The sequence below is a fragment of the Chrysochloris asiatica genome, unplaced genomic scaffold (genome assembly GCF_000296735.1).
Source record: "Chrysochloris asiatica unplaced genomic scaffold, ChrAsi1.0 scaffold00188, whole genome shotgun sequence".
In the NCBI taxonomy this organism is placed as follows: Eukaryota; Metazoa; Chordata; class Mammalia; order Afrosoricida; family Chrysochloridae; genus Chrysochloris; species Chrysochloris asiatica.
Window position 1 is genome coordinate 3,186,277 of NW_006408706.1, and position 7,940 is coordinate 3,194,216.

Consider the following 7,940-nt stretch of genomic DNA (forward strand, 5'->3'; position numbering starts at 1 on the left):
GGAAAGGAATACTGAAAGTACCAAAAGAACAAACAAATCTGTGTTGGAAGAAATACAGCCAGAGTGCTCCTTAGAAGCCAGGATTGTTCAGAACCTGGACCAGACCGTGGAGAAGGACATCATGGTTGGTAAAGTGGAGCTAGAGCAGTGAAAAAAATGAAGACTACCAATGACATGGATTAGCACAGTGAAAACAACAACAGCCTCAATATAACAACAATTGTGAGGATAGGGACGGACCCGGCAATGTTTTGTTCTGTTGTGCAAAGGGTCCATATGAGTCAGAGCCAACTAGCCAGCCACCCCAACAGCAACATTAACTGATGATGATGAATGTTTCCTATCTCTATTCTGTGAATACTAGCTAGGATTTGTCTGGTATTATAGACCCGAGAGATCCAGATTGGCGGCATTTGAGAGTCGTTGGTGGAAAGTCGATATGAGAGATTTCAGGGAAACAAGTCCTGTTTTATATGAGGCCCATATGGTAAGTGTGATCTGTGGATCTGTGGTTTGCAAAATAACCTGAAAAATTCAAAGGATTAATCTGAGACTGGATTGGAGTTTACTCAATCATTTGCTACCTAATGTAAATCAGTTACTTTCTTGTTGTTAATTGTCATTGAGTTGGTTCCAACCCATAGAACTCTGTACAGAGTTTCTAAGGAGTGGGTGGTGAGCTTGAGCTGCCAACCTTGTGATTCAAACTGACTTTGCAGTCCAGTGCATTGCCACAGCAATTAGTTCTGTAGGGAAGTGGAAATTCAACACTGCTTGACTTCCCAAACATCCTAGTCCTACTTATTTTGTTGCAGACTCTCCCAACTAGATATTTGCCAAAAAGGTATAGTACAAAGAGTATCTTCACTTGTGTAAGATTCTCTGTCCTTCTTTAACTTGAGGCCTACCATTTGCAAAGAAGGAAAATGGAAATTGTAGACTATTAATTTAAAATCTGAATGTATCTCATGGATGAAAAAATTTATTTCAAATTGTTTTTTCCCAAGGTGGCAGATGGAAGCTTCACATCTATCCAATCAGAATATTTGTTCTGAGAGAGAGCGTGAAAGTGAGAAAGAACATTGCTGAACCATTCCTGTCAGAATTTCCAAGATAGGCTAGGCACTCAAGAAGAATCATAGCCATGGACCAACTGTCTTAAAAATGGGCTGTTCATAGATATTAAGTACCACATATTGTCCAAGAACATCTCATAACCTTACAAATATATTGCCACCAATCTGGCCTTGTTAGTTTGCACTAGATTAGTTATAAATGCCATGATCTTTTCTATAGAAAATCATATGTCTATTCAACCCAAACGAAACTGAATTGCTTTAGGAAATGTGAGATTCAATTGACTAGCACATTTCAGACTAAATATGGTCACTGACTCTTTATTTCCTATGCTTGTTTAGCTTACAATTCACATTTGAGTATTTTCTCCTTAATAACCCCATTTTGTTAGAGGCCTCAGGAGCCTGAATCTGTTTTGTTTACTTTATTGGATTTCTTCCAGTGCTTTGTTCTGAGAAATCAAGACTGTTTTCTCTCAGAGCATCTGAAGACTTTCTGGCCGTAATCCATTTAGTGTGCTTTTGACCTTAGGACACCCTTCAGATACTCTCTCCAGTTGTAAATATATATAAGTATGTATCTCAGCTTGTTGTGCTGTTCTAGAAGGAAACTCTCTCAGATTTGCTGTCTTATTATGAAACAGCTCTACACAGTAATGTTTTTAACAATGAGATTGTTAAAGATACTCTTCCCTCTTCATATGGAACCTTGGTAGCATGGGTTAAGTGTTGGACTGCTAACTGAAAGGTCAGTAGTTCTAACCCAACATCTGCTTTGCAATAGAATAGATGAGACCTTCTGCTTCCTTAAAAAATTTGCAATCAGAAACCCTGTAAGGCAGTTCTGCTCTGACTAAGGTCACTGTACATTGACTTGATGCCAGAGATTTTTTTGTTATGTTTTTTTAATTTAGCTCTTAATGTATCATAAGCACCAGACTGCTAACTGCAAGGTCGGCAGTACAAATTTACCAGAGACTCTTTGGAAATCCTAGACAGCATTGCTATGAGTTGCACCTACTTGAAGGCACTTAACAAGAACAACAACTTCATAACTCTTAAAATTAATAACTTTTCCTTCCATCTCATTGAAAAGCCATGTGGGCTTTTCAAGAGGTAATATCTCACCCCATCAGATGCTCTCTTGGGAGCCAGAATCTTTAGCAAGACTCTCCACATGAGAATGTTGAAAAAGTTGCTATATTAAAGATTGTGAAATATGAAAGTATCAGGTCTAAAAAGAAAGAAAAACAAGATGCTTTGATTAGCTTTGTTCTCAAGGATGTCTTTTTTACTATTTGGGGAGGGGAATGGGGCAAGAAAAAAAGGAACAAAATGCTAGTTTACACTTTATAAAAAATATTATATATATAGTCCTGGCATGACTCTCTAGGGTCAGCACTGGACTGCTAACCACAAAGTTAGTAAGTCAGTGGTTCAAACCCACCAGCGGCTCCTTGGAAACCATACACACGATCACTGAGTTGGAACCGGCTCCATGGCACTTAATAACAACAACTTATATAGATAGAGAGAGAGGGAGAGAGAGTTAACTTGGGAAAATATGGTCATGATTCCTAGTCACACAGTAAAGTAAGAATTAAGCAGTTGCATTTTCATCCCATGATCCACCTCAATCTACTGTTCCAAAAGCAACATAGTTGAGTCAGAATGTTCCCAAACTCCTCACGGGCTCCTCTCCAGAAACAGCTATTCATTGTAGTTTCTATTTCCTATCCACTCAAACCTCCCTTTCAGCAGCAGGAGGACATACCCTCACTGCTGGCCTGTATGCCATTCTAAACAGACAGTATTCAACCCAAATCTCTTGATCATAAAACATTTTTTTCTTCTTAAAGAGCTAGGCTGTTAGCCAAAAGGTCAGTGGTTCGAGCACATCACCTCTCCACAGGAGAAAAATATGTCAGTCTGCTTCCATAAAGATTACAGCCCTGGAAACCTTATGAAACTGTTCTGCTGTATGGTTTAGAACCAATTTGAATCACAATTGTCTTAACAGCAAGGAGTCTAGGTTTGGGTTCTTATGGATTAAGTAGAATGCTATTTTGTTTTTTCATGTACTATTGTTGTTGTTGTTGTTCTTACGTGCCGTCGAGTTGGTTCCAACTGAGAAGGGGCTGGTGGATTTGAACCACCAACCCCGTGGTTAACAGTTCAGTGCTTATCCTACAGCACCACGCCACAGCTCCTCCAACTGGATATACTTTAACTGATGTTTCACAACACAGATGGTATGATTGAATAATAAAAAGATCAGTGAGAAAACAACTAGAAACTTTTATTAAACAAAAATATCAAAATGTAGGGGGAAGATGGCAGACTAGGCAGACTCACTGCATAGATCCTATACAACAAAGATATGAGACAATAGAGAACAGATTTCACAAGCACATAAGGTGACTGAAAATACCATGATTTAGGTCAGGTGCACCATAGTCTTCAAAGTGAAATTTTTACTCCTTAACACTTTTCAGAGGTCTTTTGCAGCAGAGTTGCCCAATGCAGTATGTCATCTGAGTTCTTGACTGCTGCTTAGATGAGCGTTGATTGTGGATCTAAGCAGAATAAGATTCCTGACAACTTCAATCTTTTTCTCATTTATTATGATGTTGTTTATTGGTCCAGTTTGAGGATTTCCATTTTCTTTACACTGAGTCATAATCCATATTGAATTAGCATGATCTTCATTAGAACCTGTTTCAAGTTCTCTTTGCTTACAGCAAGCGAGGTGGTGCCATCTGCATATCACAGGTTATTAAGAAGCCTTACTTCAACCTTGCCACTTTGTTCTTCATGTAGTGTGGCTTCTCAGATTATTTGGTCTACATACAAAATTATTAAGGATACAACCCTGATGCACACCTTTTCCAATATGCTAGCACACAGTCCTTAGAGTTCATCAGAATTAGCCCAGTCGATTATAAACTCTCTTAACCATCCGAACAAGTCTGTTAATTATCTTGGTACATTATGATACAGAATCACCTTTCTCTTTTCTAGCCTTGCTCCATAAGAAATGTATTCTAGTGTCTACTTAGTATATTATACATTCTGGTGGTGGTGTACCGTAGAGTTGGTTCCAATTTATAGCGACCCTGAATAGGGTTACCAGGGCTGTAAATCTTTATGGGAGCAGAAAGCCTCACTTTCCTCTTATGGAATGACTGGTGGTTTCAAACTGCTGACCTTGAGGTTAGCAGCCTGACTCGTAATCACTAGGCTATCAGAGCACCTTATGATAAACAGAAGAGATTGAAATTGTCAGAGCCTTAATTTTGCTCAGGTCCACAATCAACACTCATGGAAGCAGCAGTAGAGAAATCAAAAGTCTTATTGCATTAGACAAATCTGCTGTGTTAAAGAGCAAATATGTCAGTTTGAAGACTAGGGTGTGCCTGACCCAAGCCATTGCATATTCAATTGCCTCATTTGCATTGAATGCTGGACAATGAATAAGAAAGGCCATAGAATAATCCATGCATTTGAATTATGGTGTTGGAGAAGAACATTAAAAGTACCATGAACTGCAAGAAGTACAAACAAATGTGTACTGGAAAAAGTGCAGCCACAATGCTCATAAGAAGTCAGGATGGCAAGACTAGTCCAAAGTGACAAGTCCCTAGAGAAGGATATCATGCTTGATAAAGGGGAGGATCAGTGAAAAGGATGCTGATCCCCAAGAAGATCGCTTGACACAGTGGCAGCAGCTATGGGCTCAAACGTAACAATTGTGAGGATATTTCAAGACCAGGAAGTGTTTTGTTCTGTTATGCATAGGGTCCTTATGAGTTGAAATCGACTCAAGGGCACCTAACAATGAGGCCTGCTGTTGCAGTGATCAAAGCCCTCAGGTGCTAACTGAAGAGTCAAGAGTTCAAACCCATCAGATTATCTGAGAATGAAAGATGTGACTGTCTGCTTCCCTAAAGATGTATGGCCTTGGAAACAGTTCTACACTGTCTTATTTGTTGGTGTAAAATTCTAACTCATTGCAATCCTGTAAAGGGTTTCCAAGGAGCAGATGGTGGGTTTGAACCACAAACCTTGTGGTTAACAGTCCAACTTATGCTATATTACCACACACTGCCCTATGTTATGTTTACTTTCTGTTGCGTTATCTCTGACTCATAGTGACCCTATTCACAACGGAACAAAACACTGCCCAGTCCTGAACCATCCTCACTATAGTTATTATGCTTAAGTCCATTGCTGGGGCCACTGTGCCTGCCAATCCATCTTGTTGGGAGTCTTGCTCTTTTTCACTGAGTATGTTGTTGTTGTTATGTGTGGTGGAGTAGGTTCTGACTCATAGCGACCCTGTACAGGGTTTCTGAGGCTGTAAATCTTTACGGGAGCAGAAAGCCTCATCTTTCTCCCACGGAACAGCTGGTAGGAACAGCTGGTAGTTTTGAACTGCTGACCTTGCGGTTCGCAGCCCGATTTGTAACCACTACGCTACCAGACCACTGAATATAGTGCCCTTATAAGTCAGAATGGACTTGACAGCATTGGGTTAGGTTGTTTTCACTTTCTCCTCTCCCATAGTGGAGTTGGGGTGCAGAATCACTTGATGGAATTTATTCCTCTTGGTTGCATCATTTTACTCTTTGATCTATTTTTTTTTAATGCAGTCTTGTTAACAGACAGAAAGACAAAAGCAATGATTCATCCTGGGTCTGGAAGTGCTGATTTGACTCTTACAGGATTTCTAGCATAAACCTCTTTAATCAAGAGAAGATGATCAGCCTGCTGCCATGGTGACAGAAAGCATGTTTTCACAGGTATTCAGAGTGGAACTTCGGCATAGCTCTGGGGAGAAAGACACCACTGCCAACAACTCCAACCTGATCCCAGGTGATTTCAGGAACCAATTTCATAACCTAATGATGGCTCTTAATTATGAGTCACAATATTAGGTCAGTTAAGACCTCAGAGCTGTTGTTTTTGCCTTATACTCCTCAAATGTTGCCATGGTAAATTTTATAATGACATGACTTTCTGGATACTCTCTTTTAAAAAATGACATATTAATGCAGTTGCTTTTTGTTGAGAAATGTTATTGTTGTTATTAAGTGCCCTTGAGTCAGTTCTGACTCATCGTGACTCTGTATAGGGTTTCCGAGGAGCAGCTAGTGAGTGTGCATTATCAAGTTTGTGGTTCACAGTCAGTGCTGATCCTACGGGGTCAAACTAGAAAGAGCACCTACATAACCCGCCGCCTCTGTTCTATTACCAACCTCTGGGAAGTTAAAAGCTTTTGCATACTGGATTATTTTTCATTTAAATGATTTAATAAATATTTGTTGAACATGTACTATGCCAGGTGTTACGTATGGAATCAGTCATGTTTTCTGCCTTTGAGGCATCACAATCTGGCTACTATAGTTATATTTAAAATACGTACATATTTATCTTCTTTTTCTCATATTCAAAGTCATCCATATTAATTAGAAAGTATTTTGAAAATTCTAAAAAGCATAGAGAATAAGAGACAAATTACCAGTAATGCCAGTATTTAGGTATGCTTAGAATCCTGGTGTGGCACTGTAGGGTAAGCGCAGGACCACAAGATCTGTTTGAACCACAAAGTCAGTTGTTCAAATTCACCAGTCTTTCCTTGGAAACCCTATATAGTGTCCCTATGAGTTGGAGCCCACTCTATGGTACTTAGTAACAACAACAACAACAACTATAAATGTAAACATGTAGGGTATATTTTTCCTTCTTTCTTCTGTCTATATATTTTTATTATTACAAAAGTGGTATTATTTGGTGCAGATATGTTTATATTGCTTCCACAATGAATATATCAAATGCCACTATTTGAGCTTACATTATATATCTTTTATGATTAAAAAGAAGTTGCTGATGAGTCAGTTTTGACTTAGGGAAGCTTCATTGCTGTCAGAGTAGGACTATGCTCCATAGGGTTTTCAACAGCTGTGATATTTCAGAAGACAGCCAGTCCTTTTTTCCTAGGTGTCTTTGGGAGGACTGGAATCTCTAACCTTCTGATTAGCAGCCGACTGCACTAACCATCTACAATACCCAGGAACTCCTTTTATGCCAAATCTCATGTATTAGTTACAATAATGCTGCCTTTATCAATAACTTGTGATTCCCAAAAAATGTGTATTGAAATCTTAACCTTTTTCCCTGTGGTTATAATCTTATTTGGAAATTGGATTTTCTTAACAAGGCCTTATTAGTTAGGGTACATCCGAAACCTAACCATTTCTAAGTTATAAAAGGAGAAGATTACACCCAAGATACGTGCACATGATAGATGCCAGGTGAGAATAACAAGGGACGAAGGAGAGCCGATGCTACTGCCAAGAAGGAATTGACATGGCCAAGAAGACATGGATTGGGACTTTGCATTTCCAGGACTAGGAGAAAATAAATTTCTCTTCTTTAAAGCTAACTGATGGTATTTCTGGAGTCCTGGTATGGTGCTATAGGATAAGCAAGGTTGGTGGTTCAAACCCATCAGCCGTTCCTCAGAAACCCTATACAAAGTCAAACCCTATATGACTCAGTGGCATTTAACAACAACTAGCATTTCGGTTACCGCAGCCTAAAGTAACTAAAGCAGCTACCTACTGTGATAGACGACCTGTCAAATCTCAGTGACTTAACCCAATAGGAGTTTATACCTTACTTACTTAACCAATGTGGGAAGTTTTCTTTTCTTTTTTTAGTTCAGTTACATTCTTTCTTTCTTTCTTTGCCTTGAATTTAAATATGTTGTTGTTGTTAAGTGCCTTCGAGTCGGTTCCGACCCATAGCGACCCTGTACAGGGTTTCCGAGGGTGTAAATCCTTACGGGAGTAGAAAGCCTCA